The 25,185-nt window shown below is 39.2% G+C and overlaps 1 protein-coding gene across 5 annotated transcripts in view; it reads right to left on the reverse strand.

The window, feature by feature from the left end:
- The window catches only part of HHAT (hedgehog acyltransferase), a 147,074-nt gene that overhangs the window by 23,748 nt on the left and 98,141 nt on the right, over nt 1–25,185 (reverse strand). The window lies entirely within an intron of this gene.

The following is a 25,185-nucleotide window of genomic DNA, read 5'->3' on the forward strand; positions in this document are numbered from 1 at the left end:
CCTTATAATTTCACTGTTAGAATAAACCCCAAAAGTATGCAGTCTTATTTTAGCAGGAGTAAGTACTCAGAGTGCAAATGTATAGAAGTATTTAGGTAGATACCTAAACAGATTCTTTCAAAATTATTCTGCATCTCAGTTCTTACTCAGTAGGTGTTTTTAAATAGTAGGTGGGAAAACGGCTCATATTACCTTCTAGTTCATCCCATTGGAGCAGATTTGAAAGCTATAGACTTTCTAAAAGGTCTGGTAACTTCTTCCATATGGCAAAAGAGAATGCTGTCCCAGGATGCCTAAGTAGAACTCACTCAGTCAGTGAGATGCGCAAGAAGCAAGCCCGACTCCTTGACTTTGCTGGCCATTTAGGCATCAACTCATCAGCACATGGGGTTTTGCCGTAATATGTTTCAGGCATTTGAGGTATTTTTGATTTGGAAAAAAAAAACCAAAAATATTTCTCCAAGAACCAAATCCTGCAAACTATTTGGAGTTTTCTTTATAGTTTCTATCAGTCACTGTTTAGGAAAAAGTAGTGGAGAAGACTGGACAGCTTTGAAAAAAACTTCCCATGTACACTATTGTGAACCTAGCTTTCCCTTTCTTGTGTATGCAAAACACATGGCTCTGCTAAAAACAAGAGTGTCATAGTTTTACTTCTCCGCTATGCTCTTAGAATTTCCATTAAGGCTTTTTTTCCCCCGATCTTTCCTATCTTCTTTCCACTTTATAAGATCTCTGGAGGTGGCAGGAACAATCACCGTCAGATTCTCCTAAATGAGCAGCTGCAGGTTCTCTAGGCTTTTGCTGAACACAGAAGTACACCAACACAAACAAACAGGCCTGGGAAACCAGACAGAACCAAAAGATGGCTCTTCGCAAAACAAAAAAGGGCTTTTCAGGAAAGAACACAAAAGTGTACAAAACAACTTCCACCCAAGATTGTTTCCCAGGACTTAACACTGCAAGAATAATGTAACAGTCAAAATGGAAACTGCATTATCCGTTCCTAAGAAAAGGAGGTAATTTCTGTTAGCTTTATGAATTCAGGTATGTGTTATTTCAGCCCTCACCTTGCTTGGACTCTGCAACCTCGCACACGGCATTGCTGGTGCAAAGCAATGAAGAGGCGTTCTTCCAGTTCCACATTAGGAGGATTTTTCCTCCATGTACTTTTTACACATTAAGTCCAGATTGCTCATTACTCACCCACGGCTGATAGTCACCTTTCCAAAATCCTCTTTAATACCTAATTCTGCATTTTATAATTTTAAGCCAAGTCCACGCAGCAGGAGACCATGTGTGAAGAACGTAAAACGGAAAGCTTAACAAAATCAGCCTACCCATGTCCATGAGAACTCTTGACCTGAAAGATTCAAAACAATAATGCCTGGCACTCAAACACAACTGCAACATCAAAGTGCTTTACAGACCCCCACATGCGCAGCAATAAAAGACTTGGGGAGTATAAAATGCTCCTTTGTCAGGACAACTGTGTCAGTAATTCCGGTTTAAATATGACAAGTCAGAAGACTTCTGCCAGCTTCCCTGAGGGCTTACTCCTCATCTCACAGATTGCCCTGTAAAAGTCTTTCAGACTCTGTAACTAATTGGGCAATTGCTGTGTGTAAAACATACCATCACACAGATTTAGACAGAGCATCCAAACAGACAATGAACGTTTAACACATACACCTGTTGGTAGAAAGCAGCCAGAGATTCTAAATGAAATTTGCTTCCATGGTAGATGTGAGGGATCATAGAGAGAGAAAGAGGAGGTACAGGCACAAGGTGGAAATGCAGCAGAAGACTTAGAGCAGTGGAAGGGGGCATGAAGGAGACGCAGTTCAGACTTAGGAACAGAGCTGTCAATGGAGTAAACCCAGTAGACATTAGCATATACCTGTGTATATGGTATGGTGCAGTGCAGGCTTAGATTCAGGAGCTGGGATGCTGCTGGTAAGAGGAAAGATGCAGTCCAACACTCAAAGAAAGTTATTTTTAATAGTTGCATTGGATGGAGTTCAAAGAATTTATTCCAAATGTATTTTTAGCATGTAAATTACATTTTAATGCATTTTGCTTTTTAAACAAACTTGTTTAAAATTTAAGAACCTATCATGACTTTCCTGAATATCTGATTGTTTTGTAATCCGTTCAAATAATTTATATAAAAAATATTGCATTACTGAATCATGTTGTGAAGTTTAATAAGTTAAAAGGTGATGATTTTGTATGAATGTAGAAATGGAATAAATAAGACCTGTAGCTGTGGCGTCAGTCCAAGTTCTATAAATAATGCGGCAAATAATACTGTGGACAGAAGAATCCGAGTGAACTCCTCCCCTGTTTTAACTACATTTCTACCACAAGTGCAAGTATTTTTTTATTTTGAGCATGAAAACGAGGAAGCTTTATCCTAACTAATTTTAAGTTTCCATTTTCTAAGGAGATAAGCAAGACAATTTTCTTTAAAGTAGCTAAAAGTTAGAAACACAGTGTGAATCTAAAACTTGTATTCTTTATCTTTCTCTTCTTACCTCCAAATGAAATCTGGCACAGAAAGGAAGAGCTTGGTGCTAAAGGACTCGGTATGGGCCAGACCTTCCTAAGGTCCTAGATATCCAAAGATCCTGACACGGTCTTTGTGCTATCGAAAATCCCCCTAAACATCAAGTCTCCTACTATTACATTATTTGTTCGGGAAGAACAACATGAATTTTTGGACCGACCATCAGAAATATCTCTCTTTTTTTCTTCTTTTATTCAGGAAAATAACAAATACAACAAAAAATTAAGATTGACATTAATCCCCTCAAGTTTCTTTCTCATTTGCTGTAAACATAAGGTCAAGCAACTCTCTGATTATAATTAATTCACTTAGGACTGAAGTAGACATACCACTCTCCCTTTGTTTTCCTACTCTTGTTAAAACCCACAAAAACATAATGACTTAATGACTATGAGACTTAACAGTTCTCTAGAACATTAGACCTCCAGGATGGTTTAAGCAGGTAAAACTGATGATCTCATAATTCTGAAGATAGGTAAACTCTCCTTTCACTGTACAGACCACTGGCACGAGGAGACAGTGATATTAAAATTATGTAAATAATAAAGTAATGAAGAGTATTAGAAAACGGCTAAAATATAAACAGTGTTCAGACTTCATAGCATTTACCTGAGCACTCATTATAATAATATTAGATGATATAAAACTGCCTTCTTTGTGTTATTGCTCAAATTTTCTTATAAAACAGCTGAAGCTTTTTCATGCAATCATTTCAAAGAGAAGTTTTTCAGTGAGGAGGCATAAATATGACAAAATACAACTTGTTTATCCATCTCCTAGGAGGTGATAGGTGACATTTCTTAATTCAGTTATAGAAGAGAAGTCAATGGTTTAAATTATTTAAAACTCATAATTAGATTTTGATTAAACAGCTTAAGAATTGAAATGGAGCATTCAGACACCCCTAATGTTTAGGAATGTTGCTTTAAAATATTTTAATCAAACTTAGTACAGAGTATTTTCTTCACTAATGAGTGGATCTCCACAATCAATGCTTATTGCCTTATGTTTGTTTGACTAAATTCATATAATTCACTGTAGTCTGCATGAGATGCATGAAACTAGCTTGTGAGAAAGGTTCAGCTAGAAAGCCAAATCTTAGTATTTAATTTCCAAAAGCACAAGTTCTGACGTCAAACAGAAGGTCTTACAGCAAATCTAGAGACTTCTGTTTAGAATAAACAGAGAGAACTGATAAATATTGCTGCAACTAGTCAATTGTGTGACTGGAATACCAAGCTTCATAGAATACTGGTAGTTAAATTGCCTCACTGAACAGGAATTATGTGGATTTGAAAAGATAAATTATCTCAGCTGTACTCGTTCTCTTACGGCACTTTTATTAAAGTATTTGCAGGAGGCAGTGTTGTCCTAATGCTCAATTTTCACAGACACTTCACAGCCGCATATAACAGCAGAGCTCTGATTGAGTGGATAGTATTTACATATGGCAGCAAATACAGACAATCGGTACTATCATTTTTTTCTATTTTTCAAGAATCAAATCAAGGGGTCATTGGTCTTAAAGCTGATTTCTTTAAAAATACAGTATTAGTAAATAGGCATGCAACTAACTTCTGTCCTGTTTGAGAAGCAATGTACTGTGCTGATTGTTAGTTATTATGCGCTTGCAATGTTAAGCTTTTTATCATTTTTTTAATCTATTTAAACTGAGGGTTTCATTAACACTATTACAAATGAACTATTGAAAAAAAGGGAGGAACAGAAGTGAGAGAGGTGCCAATGCTCTGATCTTCATCACTATCAGACACAGAAGGAAAAAGGGCAATACCTTGAGACGCTACATACACTTGCATTTCCTCCCTTACATGGTTCTCTAGATAAAATTGTGTTCTAGATTTCTGTTGAATTTAAAAAAATAGAAAATGAAGCAGCTGGATCAAGGACTTTTCTTTCTTTCCTTTGTCTTTTATGACATTCTGCAACAGCCTATTACTATCTACTAGCTATTTTTGTAAGGAATAAGCTAAGGATACTCTTCAGTTCTTAAAGCAGAAGTCTACTTGGTATTAATCAGTATTACCTGGAATGAGATCTCAACACAAATAACAGCTGAAAGAGCAAAAATGAGCTGCTTTCTCATTAGTGAAGAAAGCCTCTGCCAGCTGAGTTTGAAACAGGTGAGCAAGTGCATGCACTGTTCCACCGCTTGAGTCGACAAACAGCTTTCCCATCTCCAAATCAGATGCTGCATCTAATTTGCCATAACACCAAATTCCCTCAAGTGTGTGCCTGCAAGTGCATACACCTGCATGTTGAGATTTTCTTTTAAGCCTGAACAGCGAGATACAGTGTTATAACAGAGCATTTAACCCTGTTTACTGATTTTAAAACATGCCCAACAATCCTGAAGAGAGCCACAGTCTTGCTTTTCCTTCTCTGATAAGGCAAAACACTATCTGGTAAAGTGAGAACTTTAATAAATACATTTTGTGTATTCATTACTACATTAAGAAAAAAATATGCTCCAACACACAACAGCTGGGTGAAATGGTAAGGCAAGAGATAGGATGAGAGCCCCCCTCCTTTTCAGTTTAGATCTTCTGTTATATTAACCACATCCATTACATTTTCGAGGAGATTTTAATGGATGCCAGACCAAGAGAAATAACTTCACTTACTTTAATTAGTTTTCTTTCAAAACTACAAACAAAAATGACAAATAGGACTGATGAAACTCCTTTCCATATACTTGCCTCTTAGTTTTCAATGAGTGTGGGTTTCTCTCTCTCTCCATTTTCCTTTTCCCTTCAATTTTATTTTATTTTTTATTACATTTGCAGCATGGAACATTCTTCTATGTCACTATGAGGGATACTGTATTCTGGTAAAACCAATAGATTAGTCATGGAACCATCAGTTCATTCTTCAACTATGGCTCTTGTTCACCTATTGGCAAGTTAATGACCTAGAACATCTGCTTTTAACTTGGATGCTTCTTATGATCAAAAAACCCAAGATCAAACCTTAACCAGTAAACAGAAAGACAATGCTGAAGGTTGTTTTTTTCCAGTGCTTACCTCTTTGCAGTTGTATATTTCCAATAATTTCTGTGATAATTATACTAATCTTTTTCATTTTAAAAAAACCCAAGTTCTGATTATAACTCAGAGAAAATGGAACTCATTATTAAATAAAAATACATAATCTGTTTGGGGTTTTTGTTTTGTCTTGTTTGTTTGTTTGTTTTTAAATGTCCTCCTTCTGAATATCTTGCCTGGATGCTTGTGGAAGGAACAGGTCAAGGAAGCTATTCAACATCCCACGCTGAGGCATTTTAACGAGAAAGGCAGCAGTCAATGCAATGCTGTTGTCTTAACATACTAGACCTGCTTCTGCCGCATAAAAAAAGAATTGAAGCTTTTAGCTACAATTTTCAGTGTGCTGCTTTCTGGTAAAGAAAAACTGCACTTTGATTCCAGTTAGTACAACGGTGCTAATGAGCATGCTGGTTCATCAAAGAGGCTTGGAGGGCAGCTGAAGGCTATAGCAGAGCCAGCAAACTGATTTTGCCCCCTGAAATACTCAATAGTGAGTGATTACAGCTCCTGCGCTTTGAAACTCAAGCCTGGTCAGCTTTGCAGCACCTCCTTGTTCTTTGTTTTTTCAGAAGCTTGATGCCTTCATGAATATTTTGCTCTGCAGAGCAACTCTGGCTGCTGCTGTGTGAACCTGAGAAAGGCTGCAGCCAGCTGTGCTGCAAATGCAGTGGTGGACACATGCTGCTTGTGGTCTTTCCTTGATCTGCTGCTCATGTACCTGCTGCCATCATGGACTTACTGATCAGGTCACAGCCATTGTTCAACTGACTCTTTGCATTTGGAGACAGAGACAACAGCTGCCTCTGAGAAGTGTTACCACTTCCTAGTTTACTTAAACATTTGTATGCAAACAGCAACAAAAGAACACATCTGTCTGCCAGAAAATTAACAAAGGGAGAATAACAAGAAATAAGAACCAGAGTGCGGTGAGCTTTAGACCTGCTGAAATCCTTCCTCATTGGATGATCATTTAATTCCTTAAGCGGGTGAGAAATGATCCAGTCATATCTGAAGGCATAGAGTGGAAACACCAACCATACACAGTATGGCAGAGTATGAGATAGCAAGAAATCAATTATAGACATATAATTATATTACACTATGTCTGTAACTGGACCAATGTCTAATCTTGTGTCTTCTACAGAGCTACTAGAAATTGATACATCTTCCTACAGACTGAATAGGACCAGATTTAAAACACTGAATTGGTTTCCAGTGGTTAAAGAGGAAAAGATTGCTGAAGGACTGCAATTTGACCTGCTGTTTTTGCAGTCTACTGCCTCCATCTAGGACTTCTGATTCTTTGTAATCCTGACTGAACTTCTCTCCCTTTGAAGAATCTGATGTGAACTTACAGGAAAAAATATTCAAACTTAACATGCACAAGTATGTTACAGCAGGAGCCCACTGAAATGTCCTGGATTTAACATAAGGTATTTAAACACTAGTAGCTGCCTGAGAACTTTTCTGACCCAAAATATTCTGTCACGCTGACTCTGCAACTTTAGACAGGGAGAGACAAATTTATACAAACCTTCTGTGTGTGGTTTCTCATAAAACTCCTCAATGAAAAGGAACTTTTTACCATTTCCTACAGGAGTTAAAAAAAAAATATAATCCCTACCCCCAAAATCTTATTTTGAAATGCAAGCCAAGGTTTTATTTTTCCATTAAGAAAATTCAAGTCTAAATGAAATATGAACCTAACACAAACACATCTCACTGGACCCTATGTGACTATCATTTTTTTCCACTGGTTTCCACTGGTTTTATCCCATATTATGACAGAAATTTTTTTGGAGACTCTATATCTTCCAAGACAGAAAACAATTTCCCGTCCTGCTCCAGTTTCCAAGAAAGACTTTGCTGTATTACGATGAGTCTAACACAGCACACTAGCTAAAGATTGTCCATTTGAATTGAAACAGTGCCCATTGTCTATCAGGATGAGGAAAATTCAGGACCTTTACCTCCAGCCTTTTGCTATCCCAAGAAGTCCACATAATTGTTAAGAATCTAGTTGTCTGCATCAACCCAAACATTTGCTGTTGCTGTGAAGGGAGCTCCAAGAAGCCAAGCACTCACTGCTTGCCAAAGCAGAGACAATGAAGTGTTACAACTGTCCCATCTGATTGATCATGCAGGCCTTTCAAAGCTGTTCCTCATTCACTTCTCTTACATCGCAGCCCTAATAGAGAAGATTTCGCAGTGCTCACTTCCATCAAGGATATAAATAAACGTGACAAGCTTTTAGAAGCAACCTCTTAGCACTGTCCTTGCATTAGCAGACTATTATGAAGAAATGGCCTCAAGCTTTTAAAGATGAACTAAGTAGTGCCTCTTCAAAGAACTAAACTGTTCAAATGTGAGAATTTAATTCCTGCTTAGTGATGTTCACAACACTGTGTGTTACACATGAATTCAAAAAAGCCTTCAGTTTGCAGCTATTCCATTTCCACACCACCCCCCAACAGAATCTTAGGAGCAAAAATCCTTCAGACTAGAAATCCTTCAAGTCGTTTTACAAGGCTCTAGCAGCAAAAATAAAAGAATAATAATAAAAATAAGCTTTACAATAAGTCTAGAGTCTTGCAGCTTTAACAGGTCTTTTATATATACAGACCTGTAGACTCCAGCACTGTATCTTCAGCAGGGACAAGACTCAGGAGGACTTGTCCCCCCTGCAGTGAAGTGACAAAAGCAGAGCAACAAGGCAATGCACTAACTCCCAGCTTTACTTTGTTTCCAGAAAGGGAAGCTGGCTCATTGCATGGGGTGATTGACTGTATAAGCAATCACCTACATGCACACTGAACTGAGCTCTGATGAACAGGTGGGTACCAGCACATTAGGGAACTGCTGACACAGTCCATTATTAAATTACAGGCCCAGTGCTGCAATCCACAAGCACGCAGGTACGTGCACGATCTATGTGCTTGTCACCTGAAGCTTTTCTCACTCCTCTCTTGAAGACGTGCTTTGATGACCTTAATAAAGGAGCTGACCTTAAGAGAAAACAAGACCAGAAACCGCTAAGAAAGACAGCCAGAGGCACACAAAAGCTTCTTGTGCAGCAGTGTTACTCATAGCCAGCTGCTTATGATGAGCATCAGCACTCTCATCGGCTAGTGAGTCAGCAGCACCTGCTCCCCATCACCTTCCTGGAGGATACGTAACACTGCAGCACCATGCTCAGCAGCCCTCTTCAGCATCCAGCTGTTCGTGGTAGGACCTAGCCCACAGGAGATATATTGCACGTCAATGAGTACGCCTTGCTAAATATAAACACACCTTATTCTACTGCCTATGCTATTATTCATTTTTCGTATGTGCAGGAGACACTGAACAGTTATCTCACTAGAGCACCGTGTCTGAACAGAATCATATTCGAGATGAATTAGTAATGAAAATTTTGAGGATACTTCAGGAATTTTTAGTTTTTAAGGATTCAGTTGGTAATACTTTAATCTCTGTGTAGTCCTGAACTATTGCTTCAGTTTAAATGCATCTCTATGAAGATGCATACACAGAAACAAGATAAGACTCTGCTATTTAACTCAAAAGTTATTTGGATTGTAAGATCACACGATATTATTATACCTTATGTTCAGCTGAAGCAAATGGGAATACTTCAAGAATCCCATGTGGGATTTCCATTCAATAATAATTCATGTGTATATTACAGTTCTCAAAGTATTCTATTCAACAGATCAATGTCTGCAATTCCAGTAAATGGGAAAAGCTTGGACAGCTAACAATTTACCTTACTTTCTGACTGCCTCCAGTAATAATTTACCATCCATCCAGTAAAGTTATGATAAACCTAATGTCCTGCTGCCTATTAATTATCAGCTCAACAAGCCATTTAAGCAGAGACAAAATGCATAGCAAGCTGCTTCCTGACATCCTGCTTATTTGCTGCAACAAATGGCTGCAGAGTTTACAAGACATCACATTGAGCAAACCCGGAAGGATTCCTGAATGCAGCATTGTCTGAAACAGATACCTGCATCTAACTTAGGCATATTGTTCGGGTGCTCTGAAGTCGTCCTTCCTTCACCACAGGAAGTGGGATGGTCTAAGGTAGTCATTTTTGGTGACTGAAATAATTCCTCTAGCAGCCCTTCCCAAAATAATTCCCTGTCTATAATGCACCAACAAAGCCAGAGCTGAGCCTCCAACCTCAAACAAAAGTAACTTTGCCTTTTAAGGTGAACTGACTGCACTGGATATTACTGTATTTCATAGTGGAGACATTGATCTTGGACATTATTTAAACAGACCTCATCTTTGTCTGTCTATTTTGGAGACCATAGTTTTAGGTGGAGTCCTGACATCACCGAAAAGAGTAGAAATTTCTCTCATTCCCATCATTCAGTCTTGTAATTTTAGGCACAGTAGCACAAACTAGGTATCAAACTACCTGACTTGTGAACAGTCAGATAGATACTCATGTATCCAGTTTGACCTCCACTACACCTGCACAACTCACTAGCTAAAATGAGCTTAAGTAAGTACTGCTCTCTTAGTTTTCTTTGTTTCAAAGCTGCTCTGCAGAACTTAAGTACTGGAAAGAGGAACGGGCAATCCATGTGCTCTTTCTAACTCTGCAGCTGCCACACCAAGGAGCAAAAACCTTCTGATACCTCGTTGCGTTCCACCTTCTGTGGAATTAAAAATTATCCAGCTATGGTCATTGTAAGATTTTCTGCATCAGCTACAAGTTTTGTGTTCTTGGTGTAGAGAGTGAATGGAAATGTAGGAAAGAAATATCACGCTACAGTTAGTCACATGTGTCCATAAACAGATTGCAGTTCCTGGAAGATTTCTCAAGTTACCATTGCTCCTACTCGTTTTGACAGCTCTAATTTGATTTTTGGTCTGGAGCTCTCTTTCTAGAGGAGAAAATTGATCACAAAATATTGATAATAAAAAGCAGACAAAAGAGCACAATCATCACAAGATATCAAAAGCAACAGTTCAGAAAGCAAGTTTTGTTAGCATGTATGAGAATCTAGAGGGGATGAATGCAGGATAGTCTCCATCTTACATGTTACAATGACAACCCCTAATGTTCTGCATGAACCTCTTTTCTATCACTTCTACATAGCTCCCTACAGTATAGGGACCACAAGACAGGGTCTGGGGGAGCAAAGCCCCTCCCACTGAAAGAGAAGATCAGGTTTGTGAACACCTGAGGAACCTGAACATATATATAGTCTATAGGACCCTGGAAGATGCATCCCTAAGTCCTGAGGGAATTGGCTGATGTACTTGCCAAGCTACATCATGATATTTCAAAAGTCATGGCAGTCAGGTGAAGCACTTGGTGACTGGAAAGAGGGAAACACTGTACTTGTTTTTAAAAAGTGTATAAAGGAGGACCCTGGGAACTACCAAACTGTGCCTGGGAAGATTATGGAACAGGTCCCCTAGCAGCAATGCTAAGGCAATTGGAGGACAGGAAGGTGATTCAAGACAGCCAGCATGACTTCACCAAGGGCAAGTCCCGCCTGATCAATCCGGTGGCCTTCTATGATGAAGTGACTAGATCAGTGGACAAGGGGAGAGCTATGGGTGTCATCTATCTGGACTTCTGTAAGGGCTTTGACAAGGCCACCCACAACATCCCTCTCTCTAAACTGGAGAGATATGGATTTGATGGGTAGACTGTTCAGTGGACAAGGAACTGTTTGGATGGTTGCATCCTGAGGGTTGTAGTCAATGGCTCTCTGTCCTGATGGAAATCAGTGATGAGTGGTGACCTTTTGTGGCATCACTACAGTCTCGATAGTCAACATAAGACAAATAACTCAACACTGTGTGAAGCTTACTGAGAGCAAGACTTGTCTGAAGGAGAAGGAAGACAACAGGAAGTTCATGTAATATGTGCAAAATGCAGGAATGTAATGGCTAAAGGCTCTCAGCCTTTCAAATAAATAAAGGTGATGACCTGAGCCCATCTTCATTAAATATTTTTCCTCACTTATGAAACGACTAGACTGAAAATCCTGAAACATCTTTTTGCAGAGCAAAATTTGCAAGGCTTATTTGTTATCAAAACAAACACCACCCCCACCACCCCCCCAAAAAAACCAAAATGAAGAAACACTACTGCTCTTAAAATAGCACTAGGAATCAACTTAAAATTACATACTTGGGAAAGAAAAAATTCACACTGGGACAAAGGAAAGAATACACTTCTGCTATGGCCTCTGCAAGTCCATCTGAGTGCTCCCAATATGATTACTTGCATCTTCTAACTTTGTATTTTCTTTCTTTTTTTCTTGAGCTGAAAATCAGCTCAAATATGGAGACAAACAGAAATAGTAATGCTGAACTCCTAGCTGAAGGTATAGGAATTAAAAATCGTATCTTGGGAAAAGCAGATTACTTTGTTTCAAGCCCCAAGATCCTGGAGTAGAATAATAATTTCAGCTTTTCTTTGAAACTAGAGTCTGTATGCAGCCTTCATATTTGTACCTGAAACACAGCTGGACTGCAGCCAAAAGCCAAGAAATCAAAATTTTAATAGAAAACACAAATGAAGTAAAGCCTTAAAATTATTTTTAAGGCATTAACACATTTTTGTGATCAGACTCCTGATATTTTACTATTCAAATTTGGCAATACTGAGGAGGAGATCCAAGTGAAAGTAGTTCACAATCCACTGTAAAATAAGACTGTCTTAATCTGTGGCCAAATTAGTTCTTTTGTGACATATGCACTTTAACATTTAATAGTGCTCACTCAGGTAAAAAGGCGAAGGTAGATGGGGACTGCCTCAGCCATGTGAAATAATCCCTACAATTACAGTTTTTATTTTGAATCACTAACCTGAAAAAAAAAGTAGCTACTTTGGAAAGTAAAACAACAAAAAAGAGAGAGGCTGTTCTTCCAGAAAACCAGGCTAGTACATCGAGCAGGGAAAACATTTACTTAGCAATAACAGAGGAAGAGGAATTGTGTATTTTTGTTTCACATCACATCATGTGTCCAGTGAATTTATAATTAGCTACAATTTATTCAAATTTGGCCTTTACTGGATTTAATAAACTACAATGATCCCTACAGCCCTTTAACAAAACTGCATAGTGATAAGAAGTAATGGTGTTAATGGAGGACATAATGAAAATAGTACTAGACAGCTATTTTTTTCCCCCGAGGCCTGACTTTGCTGAATTAGAAAAGAACTGAGAGATGCACTAAATGTTATTGGAAAATCATTGACAAATATTACAAAATAAGATACAAAGTTTGGCTTCCTAATACAATTTGCATCCAAAAATTAAATGCTAGGGACGTGAGGGTTTCAGCAGGGTCAACTGCTACATCTGAGTTGGTAGAGAAGCGCTAGGACAGCAGTCGCTGCTTCCCAATCTACAGTTCTGCTAAGTGGCATGGCCACCTGCCCATTGCTGCCTGCCAAATGTATGCCAATACTAATTACAACTAGTTGAAATACAAATGAGTAAAGGGAAGCAGGGAGCCCATTATTAGAGAGAAACACTAAAAAGCACAGCCTTAATTTACCTGCATGAAAGACAGATTTTTGTCACTCAATAGTAGCATGCGCAGAATCCCACTAATTTCTATGTAATAAATCCAGTGACTTTCAGTAACAAAACTCCTGCAGTTCCAACTCTTTCTCTCAGAATAGATTTATTAGGTAGGCAGTATAGTGAAGTCTCCTATTCCTTGCTTTTTACCAGCTGTACAATTTGGGTTCAATATCCTTAATATTTGGTGGCCTTGTCCTGTTTTACCCAGTAAGCTGTTGAATTCTGTAAATAAACGGGTAACTCTCCGCACTCTCAGTTTTACGGATCCAACTCTCTCAGTTAGGTGCCAGCCACTAAAACCCTCACCAGTGTTTCCAGATACTCATTTCTCTTTGTCTGCAGTCTCTACAGTTTGAGTTTCATTTGAAGATGACAGTGCCAGTCCTCTGGCTAGCGAGAGACAGAGACAGAAGACACTCAATGTGCTGCGTGCAAATTGTCAATACATCTTTTTGTTTGCTTCTCTACAAAGAAGGAACAATTTCTACAAGGCTCATTTCCTCCATCAGACACAGAACTATGGAACAGCCCTGCAATTGTGTCTTATAAGTGAGACACAACGGAGACAGGGACAAAGGGCTTCTCAAAGAAATATTCTCAGGGCAATACCATGCATGACTGTCCTGCAGTACAGTTATCAGACATTCTGTTGACTCTGAACACCAAGACACAGCATATCCACTAGCTACTTACAACAGCAAAGACACACAGTATTGAACCAGTCAACGTCACTTCTTTTCCTCAGCTCCTTCCTTCATAGGACACCAGGGCCACTTTCCTACTCCGTTCCTTCCACGATGCCCCATTTCTCTCCTCGCTCACTCACAGCACCTGATTTAATATGACTGTCATAAGCTGGTTCTGTATGTTGTTGTTACCTGCATTTAGCTCATCCTCCTTTGTCTCACTCCATATAGCTACTTCAGCCTGTACAGCAAGTCCGCACAAGCGCAGACACAAAATTAAGGTGTACACCTTGTTTGCTTCCCTAGAATCCTGTCTACGCAAGGAGCCACAGGAAGAGACATCACTGTTGATCAATACCCATCTATGGGCAGAAAACAGATGGAAAAGCAGGTAGATCATGCTCATCACCAATTTTACCCTTTTAAAAAAAGGTAATAAAACAAATAAAACATTTTCTCAATTTCTCCTTTTAATATGTGAAATTAAGGTCAAAAGCGACAGGGTTTTCTGGCATACAAAGCAACATAACTCACAATGAAGATGACTAACACTGCTGACGATAGGGTTCTGGCAACTTTCGTTGTCGCTGTATTGGCTTTGGACCCAGCATTGATTCAGCCCATATCATGGCTGAAGCTATAGCCAATAAAACGAAAAGCTGAACACACTATGCTTCTCTGCTTCCAGCTTTCTAAGTGCCAGGTTCATGAGCCAAAGCCTTAACTCACTTAAGGTCTGCTGCTGACCTGTCACTTAGATGACTGCTCCAAGCAAAGAGTATCAGATAATGACAATTGGAGGAGGGGGGGGAGCAGTGATTTATAGAACTAGATGAATGTGCAAAACCAAAGCTGAACAATTGAACTTTAAGGAGGCCGCCATTGATCAGAATCAATCAGTCAGAAGGGTGAATAAATACTTTTTCATGTCAGGCTAATCAGAGGCTACAAAGAAGAGAAACCTGCTTTGGAAAGCACTCTTGCAACAGGTCACCCTTACCAGCCACAAGAGAAAGCCTACAAAGGCATCAGCACTGTGCTTTGCAGTGTGGCAAGAGCAAGCTAAGGAAGGCTCAGCAATACAAACCTCACAGGTATTCCCCTGCTCCAAAGATCCTTCAGTCTATGCAGACCTCCAGGACCTGCATCCAGTTATACGCTTGTTGCTGTTTCAGTACTATCCTGGAGTTGGGAGGCCTAAGGTTTGTGTGATTATTACTGTTAGCAAGCAGCCATTTCAGTGGACTGCTGGGGGGCTTACTTTTTTGAAGAAGCAAAATCACATCCTACCTTGCATGAAAATGGAATAAGGAAAAGAATACAAAATTGTACAACAACTAAGGATACAAATGAAACCGGGCTGGTGCGTGGCTAAAGCTGAGGATGGTTAAAAAATTAGGCAGAGAAAATATCGGGAAAAAGGTAACAAAAAAAAAGAAGGGAAAGGAGGAAAGACCGGCAGGATAAGCAAATAAGGACATAAAAAACCTCAGAAATTCTGGGCATAGAGTATGCAAAAATAGTACGTGCAAAGGGGAAAGGAAAATGAGAATGGAACTAGAAGAGGAGACAAGCAAAGGCAAATCAAATTAAAAAAAAAAAAAAAAGGAGCAGATATTTGGGCCAGAATAGAGAGGAACATTGAACTGTGCATCAGTATCCTCCTTACACCGAACCCATCTTTGAGGTATCTCAAATACTAAGAGTTTCAGCCTGGATGCCTCTGCATCTCATCCACACTGCTTTGTTGCAATTGTTAAGATAAAGCTAATCCTCTCTGTATTGTTCCAGTTTGAAACTAAAGGCAACTTTTAAATATGTTGAACAACACAGTAGAAGACAGATAAGCTTTTTATCTTCCATACTCAGCTGAAAGACCCACCGAACAATAACCACATTTCACTGTTATAGCAGCTCAAGTAAATCTAAAAGCTAAACCGAAATCTGAGAAACCAAAAATCTATCACAGCACCAGAGAGCATGAAAACATATGAGTATGAGAAGTGAGTTGGAACTTTTCCAATCTGCTGCAGGCTGCTGACACTTCCAGACAGTTATACAAAGTGGTTCTGCAACAACAGGTTTTTTTCACCTGTAATTAATTTTCAACAATAGTTCTGATCCTGAGTAAGTATTACTTATCTAGTTTGTATGGATGCTCCTGACACAGTGCACTAGGGAAAGTTTAGAAAAATTGTAATAATAAAAAAAATTCACATTAAAAAAAGGGAAGAAACGCTTTGGAAGTGAACCTTCAGGTTTTGCATCTGCTTACAGCACTCTGCATCACAGAGAGGCACTACCTGCCTGAACTGGATTCCTCTCTGCTGAATTTAAAACCTTAAAATGCCATTTAATAAACCCATTCTGAAGTAACCTCTTCTCTTCACAAAGCACACCATGGACAGACGTGCATGTAGGCTAGGACTATAGATTAATTTAGGTCATAAAGGACCTTTAGAGGTCATTTGCTCCAGTTGCCAGCAGCACCACCTTAGGTTGCTCAGGGCTTTGCTCAGCTAAGTTCCACAACCTCTTTGGCCAATCTGTTCCAGTGTTTAAATACCACCATTCTGAAACTTTTTTCCCTTATATTTAATTGGATATTCCTTTGTTGCAAATTATCAGGGTTGCCTCTTGTCCTGTTATCCTGTAACTGTGCCCATTTCCTCCATATAATCCCCTAGATAAATGGAAAGACCAGAAAGATCCCCCTCAGCCTTCCCTCCTTAAGCCTGAAATTTTTAAGTGCCCCTAAGTTACAGTATCCACTCTGAGACTGTTACACCATGTAAATGTTTTCATTTTTCTTGTAAAAAGCATTTTGTAATCCACATACCCTCAGCACTGACTGCCCCTGGTATGGATCTGCTCCTGCAGCACAAGGCTTCTTGCTGATGGAGACATGGCCATTCCCTGCCAGTTTGTCTCCAGTGAGTGCAAGGACAGCACGCTCAGGAGCTCCGCAGCACACTTAAACAGGTATTTTTTTGGCTCTGCTGTAAGTCCTAAGAAGCTTAATTGCATTAGCTCAAATAAGTCATTCAGCAAAATCTTTCCAGCAGACGGCTAAAAACCACATCCTCGTATACAAACTCATTCCCTCAGTATTGGTCCAGGATAGGAATTAAGGAGAATAAAGTATTTTAGGTCTTACAATCATCAGTCTGAAATGGCAATTGTCTAGATGGTTGGTGGGATTTTGCCACCGTCACAATTTCATGGTCATCCTCAACCTCAACACTAATACAAAGCTAATGTGATACAGTTCTGAGTCATTGCTACCTTTTCATATGTTTAAAATCTCAGTTGCTTTCAGCAGCAACTAATTAATTCCACCACAGAAGATGCTGTAAAGGATTTATAGTAATTAATAGAAGCTAATCTGCTTTATGCCCTGAACTGTCACTCGTGCACATGAACTCACGAAGCAGTGACTGAAGCCCAAGCTCCAGAGCCGCAAATACAAAGCTGAGCTTCGTGCCACCTTTTCCCTGGTACTCAGGAAAGACACTGCATTTGTGCAAGACAGTAACATAAAACAATTCTTTCCCCTTTTTGAAAGCAGTCAGGAGAGGACAATTGCATCCATCAGCTCTCCATCCATCATCTTCCTGTCATCTTTCGATTTAATTCTGTCACTCCGTGGGAGGAAAGGTGTGTAAATGCAACTCACAATCATGAACCCTGCTGACTATTTATAACTACAATCCACTCCATTGTTAAACCTTTACAATGCCTGTTCCGGATTTATTTATCTTTTCAATAAAGCTAAGCGATTCACAGAATTGGCTGCATTTGCAGGGCATTCTTTACTCTGTACTGATAAATATAATGAGAAGAGAGATATACGGGGAAAAAAACACCCTATAAATAAATGTGCTGGATTTGGCTGGGATAGAGTTAATTTTCTTCATAGGAGCTAGTATGGAGCTATGTTTTGGACTTCTGCTGCAAACATTGTTGATAACACAGAGGTGTTTCACTTACTGTTGAGCAGTGCTCATACAAAGTCACGGCCTTTTCTGCTTCTCACACCACCCTACCAGCAAGCAGGATGGGGGTGCACAAGACACTGGGAGGGGACACAGCTGGGACAGCTGAACCCCACTCACCAAAGGAATATTCCATACTATATGACATCATGCTCATCATATAAGTCTAGGGGACGAAGAATGAAAGGGGGGGATGTTTGGAGTTATGGTGTTTCATCTTCCCAACTGTCTTTATCTCAGCCCACGAGTTTTCTCACTTTTATTCTTCTGATTCTCTCACCCATCCCACTGGGGGAGAATAAATGAGTGTCTGTGTGGTGCGTAGTCACTGTCTGAGGTTAAGCCATGGCAATGAGAAAATCTGAATCAGCTCAACTTTACGTTTTAGGTATGCAGAAAACATACATCCCACCATTCATTCATCAGATGCTCCATTCCTTAAATGCACTCATGATTACTAAGACAGGAAACTGTAAAAAGGAAGCCCTCCTTTCTCTGCTTGACCCAGTGTGTCATCCAACAGATGTATCCTTGCTAAAATATCTGAACGCTTCCACATCGACATTAGCCCAGAGTTTCCGAAGAGCTAGATGATACACTTGCTGGGATGCCAAGTGAATTGAAGCCCTTCCCAAATCTCTAACCAATTTTTCTTAAATGATTAAAAGGTAGCTGCAGAGCTGTCAAGCTCATTTTAATGGAAAGCAGCCATAAATGGTGGCATGTATAATTAGTAAAAGAACACTGCAAATATTTAGATAACAAAAACTACAAACAAACTCTGCGATGACAAAGGTAAGAGTGATAAGCAGCCATAAGTTAAAACAAATTAATTATGTCCAATAAGTCTATTCTCTTTATGGGCAAAGAAGATAGGAATTTTACTACATTTACTACATGAGCAAAACATAGTGGGATGGATTGCAGCTGCAGAAATGTCAGACTATCCTCACAAGGTTACACTTGACATTCTGGCAGAAATGCAAACGAGACACTTAGAAAAAGAATTCCTAAGTGTCCTTAAGGAACTATAATTAGTTATTGCAGGTCAAAACTATACCAAATAGCATGATGGAGAGCAAAGGGAAAGCAGATTTTGCTTCTTAAACTTTGCCATTGAGTAAAAAAAGAAGTGACAGGCACCCCAAAATTCAGGTGCTAATACAGTATTCTGGAATAATCCTAACATAGTAATGAACATATTGTTATGCAAACCTGTACAACCTATTTTTGCTTCTTTTAAGTTATGGAATGAAATCTTGTTCTTCAATGCAAATTCTACTTCAGCTTCAATTCAATTTCATCTATGCATTTTTATTTGAATTGCCAGGAAAAAAAAAACAGCTTTTTTACACAGTAACCTTTTAAAATGATCTTACACTAAATAGTGCCCTTTTTAAAAGTAAAAAACAAACCAAAACAAAAAAACCCCAAACAACAAGGCAACCATATAATATTATTTTTGCTATAAACATCCTGCCTTCTTTATTTCTGCAACAAGGACTGGATTGCAAATATGAAGACAGAGTGAAAGCATGGCCTCAGTGAATGACTTCTATGTATGCACCCTCATGTAAAGTCATCTGCTTAATATATATTTGGTATGATGACAAAAATGCATTTTCCCATCCTTTGGCAAGATTTTCTTTCTGCACTACAAGGAAAGACAGTACTGACTTTGAAATCACAACTACAGTGGCAAGCAGTTTCAATGCCTTACAGTTCTACTGCCAACTGTCTACGTGCCTGATAGACATTCCACAAGTAAACAGAAACTATCAAAAAAATAAAAATAACCCAACTCTTTGTAGTTATTTTGATGCTAAACTCATATTTTGAAGATTACTACAGTATGCTTGCAATTCCAGGGGGAAAAAGACCCCCAAATCTGCTGCATTACCATGGCTATCTATCTGAGGTGTAGTGACAACGGCTTCTTCAATATAGCTCCAGAAGTCAGAATATACCTTTGTTTTACAAGAAAAACGTACTTAGCTTCTATCTCTAGTGACAAAGATGACAATATTTCTAATGAAATATGTTTGAAAATATATGGGTTTTAGCAGAAAGAACTCACTCAAGGCAAAACTCCCCACAAATTCCCAATCACATTCCCCTCACACCTAGTGTTGTCAAGACTTGCCATAATCCAGGTTGTCTATCAGTTTTGTCTGTCCTTCAGTGATACAGGGTGTCAAACTCTCTGATGGTATAAAATTCTCCATGCCATGTCTCCAGGAAACTGTCTTTTCCTCCTTTTTCAGGGAAAAATGTCATACTATTAGAATTAGACTAAAAGAAACCAGAGCTCAATTGCCAGACAAGCAGTTTACATTTATGATCTGGAGGTCAAACAATGCCAGTACTTCACTCGAAATTTAATAAAGAATGGAGAGGCTGTCTGCTCCAGGAATACGCTATTCTGTAGCAACTCTGGCACTTTAAATTGAAATTCCTTCGTATGGAATTTCATCATTATTTTTCTACACAGGCAAGCTGTAAGAACTAAGGAAATTCAAAACATTGCAACAAAATTATTATTTTAAGAAACAGAAATTGTTAGCATGACAAATTAAGAGATAAAGCCAAAAATCTAATTACTACCATAAAGGAAAAAGATGAACTCCTAGAGAATGGCCATAAACATTTCTAGTAAGTTATGTGGAAACAGCAAGAAGCACAGTGAAATCACTGTTGGCCACTACTCCCTATGAAACCGGGAGAGTACGGATATCAGAAAGACATCAAACACAAAACCTAGGTAAAGTAAAAATCAATGCCAGCACATCAAATTCAAGAAAAGTTACATGTAAGAAGGTAAACATGAAACACATGAAACATACAGTGTTTTAACACATCTTTTCTCTGAAAAGACAGGTGTACCCTCTGCTGGGTTAAAAACTGGCTGGATGGCTGGGCCCAAAGAGTGGTGGTAAATGGAGTCAAATCCAGCCGTAGGCCAGTCACAAGTGGTGTCCCCAGTGCTTGGTGCTGGGTCCAGTCCCGTTCAATAACTTTATCAACAACCTGGATGAAGGGATCGAGTGCACCCTTAGCAAGTTTGTGGACAACACTAAACTGGGAGGAAGTGTCAATCTGCTGGAGGGTAGGGAGGCTCTACAGGGAATCTGAACAGGCTGGGTCGATGAGATGAAGCCACTGTGATGAGGTTCAACAAGGCCAACTGCAGAGTCCTGCACTTGGGACACAAAATCCCCGTGCAGCATGACAGGTTTGGAGAAGAGTGGCTGGAAACTTGCCTGGCAGAGAAAGACCTGGGAGTGTTGGTCAACATCCAACTGAATATGAGTCAACAGTGTGTCCAGATGGCCAAGAAAGCAAATAGCATCTTGGCTTGTATCGAAAATGTTGTGGCTAGCAGGACTAGGGGAAGTGATCCTGCCCCTGTACTCTGCACTGGTGAGGCTGCACCTCAAATACTGTGTTCAGTTTTGGGCCTCTCACTGCAAGAAAGACATTGAGGTGCTGGAGCGTGTCCAGAAAAGAGCAACAAAGCTGATGAAAGGGCTGAAGAACAAGTCTTACAAGGAGTGGCTGAGGGAACTGGGGTTGTTCAGCCTGGAGAAGAGGAGGCTGAGGGGAGACCTTATTGCTCTCTACAACTTTCTAAAAGGAGGTTGTAGAGAGGTGGGTGTTGGTCTCTTCTCCCAAGTAATAGGTGATAGGACAAGATGGAATGGCCTTAAGCTGTGTCAGGGGAGGTTTAGACTGGACATTAATTTCTTCACAGAAAGGGTTGTCAAGCACTGGAACAGGTTGCCCAGAGAGGTTAATGGCAAGCAAAAGGAAAAATGGCAGACCCATTTTAGAGTAAGGTTTTGCGTATCTATAAGCGTATGTATCTATCTGGATCAGTTACATCAGTGCTAATATTCAATGCTTATTTAATGTTCTGCTTTTACCTAAACAAAACTGTAGCTTAATATTTGTCTAATGAAAAGATATGTTTACAGCTCATTTTAATTAAGCAAATGCAGTAATGACCGTGTGAGCACTTCTATATTAGCTCAGTAAAATTGACGCCAACAATGGCACAAGCAAACCTGTTTCTGTCTTTCAGAGTAAACTGAAATACTCAGCCTCTTTTTACAGCAGCTCTGGGACTGTGATTAAAGCTTCCTGACTACACTTATAAAATAAACCTGTTTTATCTTCATCACCTCAAACTACCCCATGGTAGTTTATGATGCCATTTTACCCTTCTTCAGTTAATGGGAAGACAGTTTTATTCAAACTAATTCTGCTTGTGTAGATATTTCAACAAATTTGAAATGGAAACTTCAAACTTGAAATTACCACACTGTAACAGAAGCCAGACTAAGATTTAAAGGAAATATAAATACTGCATTTCTGCGTCATCCCTAGGTTACCTAATCTGAGCATCTGGGGCACACTGGAAAGCATCCAGTAATAATAATAAAAGTCGAGTAGACAACACAGAAGAAAGACTGGCAGAAAGACCCATGGAGAAAATAATGGTGGGATGCAGTCACATCTGTAAAAGGCCACTTAGAACCAGAAGGAAATAATCTGTCCCATCAGCTTGTAGCTGCCAGAGAAGAAGAGTTCTTTGTGTCAGCAAAGCTTGGGGATCCCTGCCCGACAGGGATGCTAGGAAAGGTAAGCTCTAGCAACCTGAAGAACAATCTGGAAGCCCAGAACTGGAGAGCTGCATGTGTACCTTGTATAAGTACTAGTCCCAAGTTACATAGGCATAGGATGTGTATGCTGCCTTGAGGCAACAGGTAGTAAAAATGTCTGCTTGAAAGCCCTGCCTGGGCTACTTAGCCAACTCCACCTGTGACAGAGCGAGAGCACACACAGTTACAACCACGTCCTCAAGGTATGTTTTCAATTACATTTGCTAGTGCATGATGGAGTGCGTGCACTCAATTCAATTCTTCCTCTCCTTGCCTGACACGTTCATGTATAACAAGAAGGAAAAAAACAAATGTTTGATTTGCAGAGTCACAGACTGATAAATCCTACACATGTGCCCAGTGAACAAGCTAAATGATTGGTTCATTGTTTTCCAGATATTTTCAATGAGTAGAGCAGCATAGTTTCACATAGGAAAATTTTCATAATTATTACAACACCAAGAAAGTGAATGAAGGAAACGCAATTACCACACTTCACATGTATAGGTTTCCAGAGGTCTTTTAGTAAGGTGATTCACAAGAAGGTACTGAAGAACACCTAGTAGCCGAATAGAAAAACAAAATATTTTGAAAATAGAAAAACTCTCCAGGGTCAGAACACAAAGAAGGAAGATCAATTCCTTTCTGTGAAAACTAGAAAGTCAGGCGGCTTGAAGATTTCACATTGGTGCTATTTGCCTCAACAAAACAATCTGGAAATTCAGTGAGAAGTGAGATAATTTCAGGTCCCATGAAGTTATCAGCTTTTTCAAGGAGCCAGCAAAGGACTAATAGCATTTCTTACACAGTATGGAAATCTACTCGGCTCCCTGCAGAAGCAGGGTGAATGATGAAGGTAATGCAATGCACTAATGCCATCTTCAACTGATAGTGCACCAATTCTGTATTCAACAGAGTTAAAAATTTGGGTATGCTGTTCACAGTTCACAAAAAAATCCTCCTTGCTCCTGTAATATCTATAGATACTTGGTAACACCTTTGTGAATGTAATTTATTATACCAAAATCTCCTTTCATGCTTCTAAAATCCCATTAGTGATTTACTTCTTCCTGAATACATTATCCAAAACATAATGCTAGCAGTGCTAAATACATCACTTCATTAATCATTTGTATGCTACTCATTCTCCTCAGGCTGTTGTCTGCTTTTCGACGTTCTCAAACTATTCTTGTCTTCCTATATCAAGACATAGTCAGGGTGACATCAGGATTGTGGGAGGAGTGACCCACAAATCCCACGATATCCTTAATGGTAACTGATCTGTGACAGTTATTGCAGAGCAACATTACTGTCAGTTTGCCAGTCAGCCAAGAGTGATGGGTCACCCATCACATATCTTCTAGCCCAGAGTGAATTCTGATGTCTTTTAATGATCATTGGTAAAATCTGAAACTGCAAAAAAGCAACAATCTGACAAAGAATTAACAGAAATAAAAGTAGTCATAAAAACAGTCAAGCATTTAATTCTTTCCTGGAAAAGGCTATGAAAAGGATTTAAGAGGATTAAAACATGAACAAAAGAACAAAATAAGGGCGGCATGCCTGCTTTCACGCTTTGTGAGTACACTGCTAAACACAAAGCTTCACTAATGTCTTATGGTACTTCAGCAAAATGGAAGTGTTGATGAAGTCAAACTGGTGTATGTTTTCCTTGAACCAGCTCTGCTAACAATAACAACAATAAAGGCTCACCCCACTGGTTGGTTGGTTGGTTGGTTTGTTGAGGGAATTAGAAAAAGAACAAACAGAAAGGGATATTGCCACGGACAGTATATATTTGTAAAAAATTAAGATGGCTGAATACAGTTTGAATTTTATCCCAGATGACACTATTTTGTAGGAAAGGACATAGTTTTTGATCCTTCTCAGGGTTTTGTATTCTTTTTAAGGTAAATGAAGGAGAAATACAGCCAAAATGTGTTGTACTTTACCATGTTCCACTTCAAAATAGTGGACAAAGCAGAGAAAAAAGTCACCCTACAGATGACTTTTTGGTTTAGAAAGAAAGGAAAAGAACAAATGGCCAGGGGTAGCACAACTAGAGTAATTTCTTTGACAAGAAAAAAACTTACCTATTTCGAGCTGCACTGACCATGACAGTTTTGACTGCTGAAGCAACTTCTACAGGCTGGGTATGTTTCTCTAGGTGACATAAACAGTGCGTGTTGTTTATAAGCCCCATTAATGCACCCCGTAGCTTTGCCTCTCATATCTTACACCACAAATGAAGGCTAAAGTCCAACATCAAACCTAGTACAAACCCAAACTAAAGCTTTTACCACAAAAAGTGGTCTTTCAAACAAAGTGTTCTCGGATATCTGTTGGATTAGTTGAATTCATGGTTATGTGCTGCTTGTATACGGAAAAGGATTAAACTCTGAACTGCCTTGATGCATTTCCTTAACACTGGTCCCATGATTCTGCAGCCTTGGGAGATATATTTTCCAGATGATATTAACTATCAAAAGAGAGCTGCCAGCAAAGCCAGGCAGAACAGCCGCAATGCTTGAAAGTGCTGAAGAAGAAAAAAAAAGAAGAAAATAAAAAGGAAAAAGAATCCTTTTAAAACTTGGAGAAAATAGGAGGAACAAGAGTTTGGACAAAGTCAAAACAGCACTTACTTGGATAT

Source organism: Cuculus canorus, chromosome 3, assembly GCF_017976375.1.
Source record: "Cuculus canorus isolate bCucCan1 chromosome 3, bCucCan1.pri, whole genome shotgun sequence".
NCBI classification, from domain to species: Eukaryota; Metazoa; Chordata; class Aves; order Cuculiformes; family Cuculidae; genus Cuculus; species Cuculus canorus.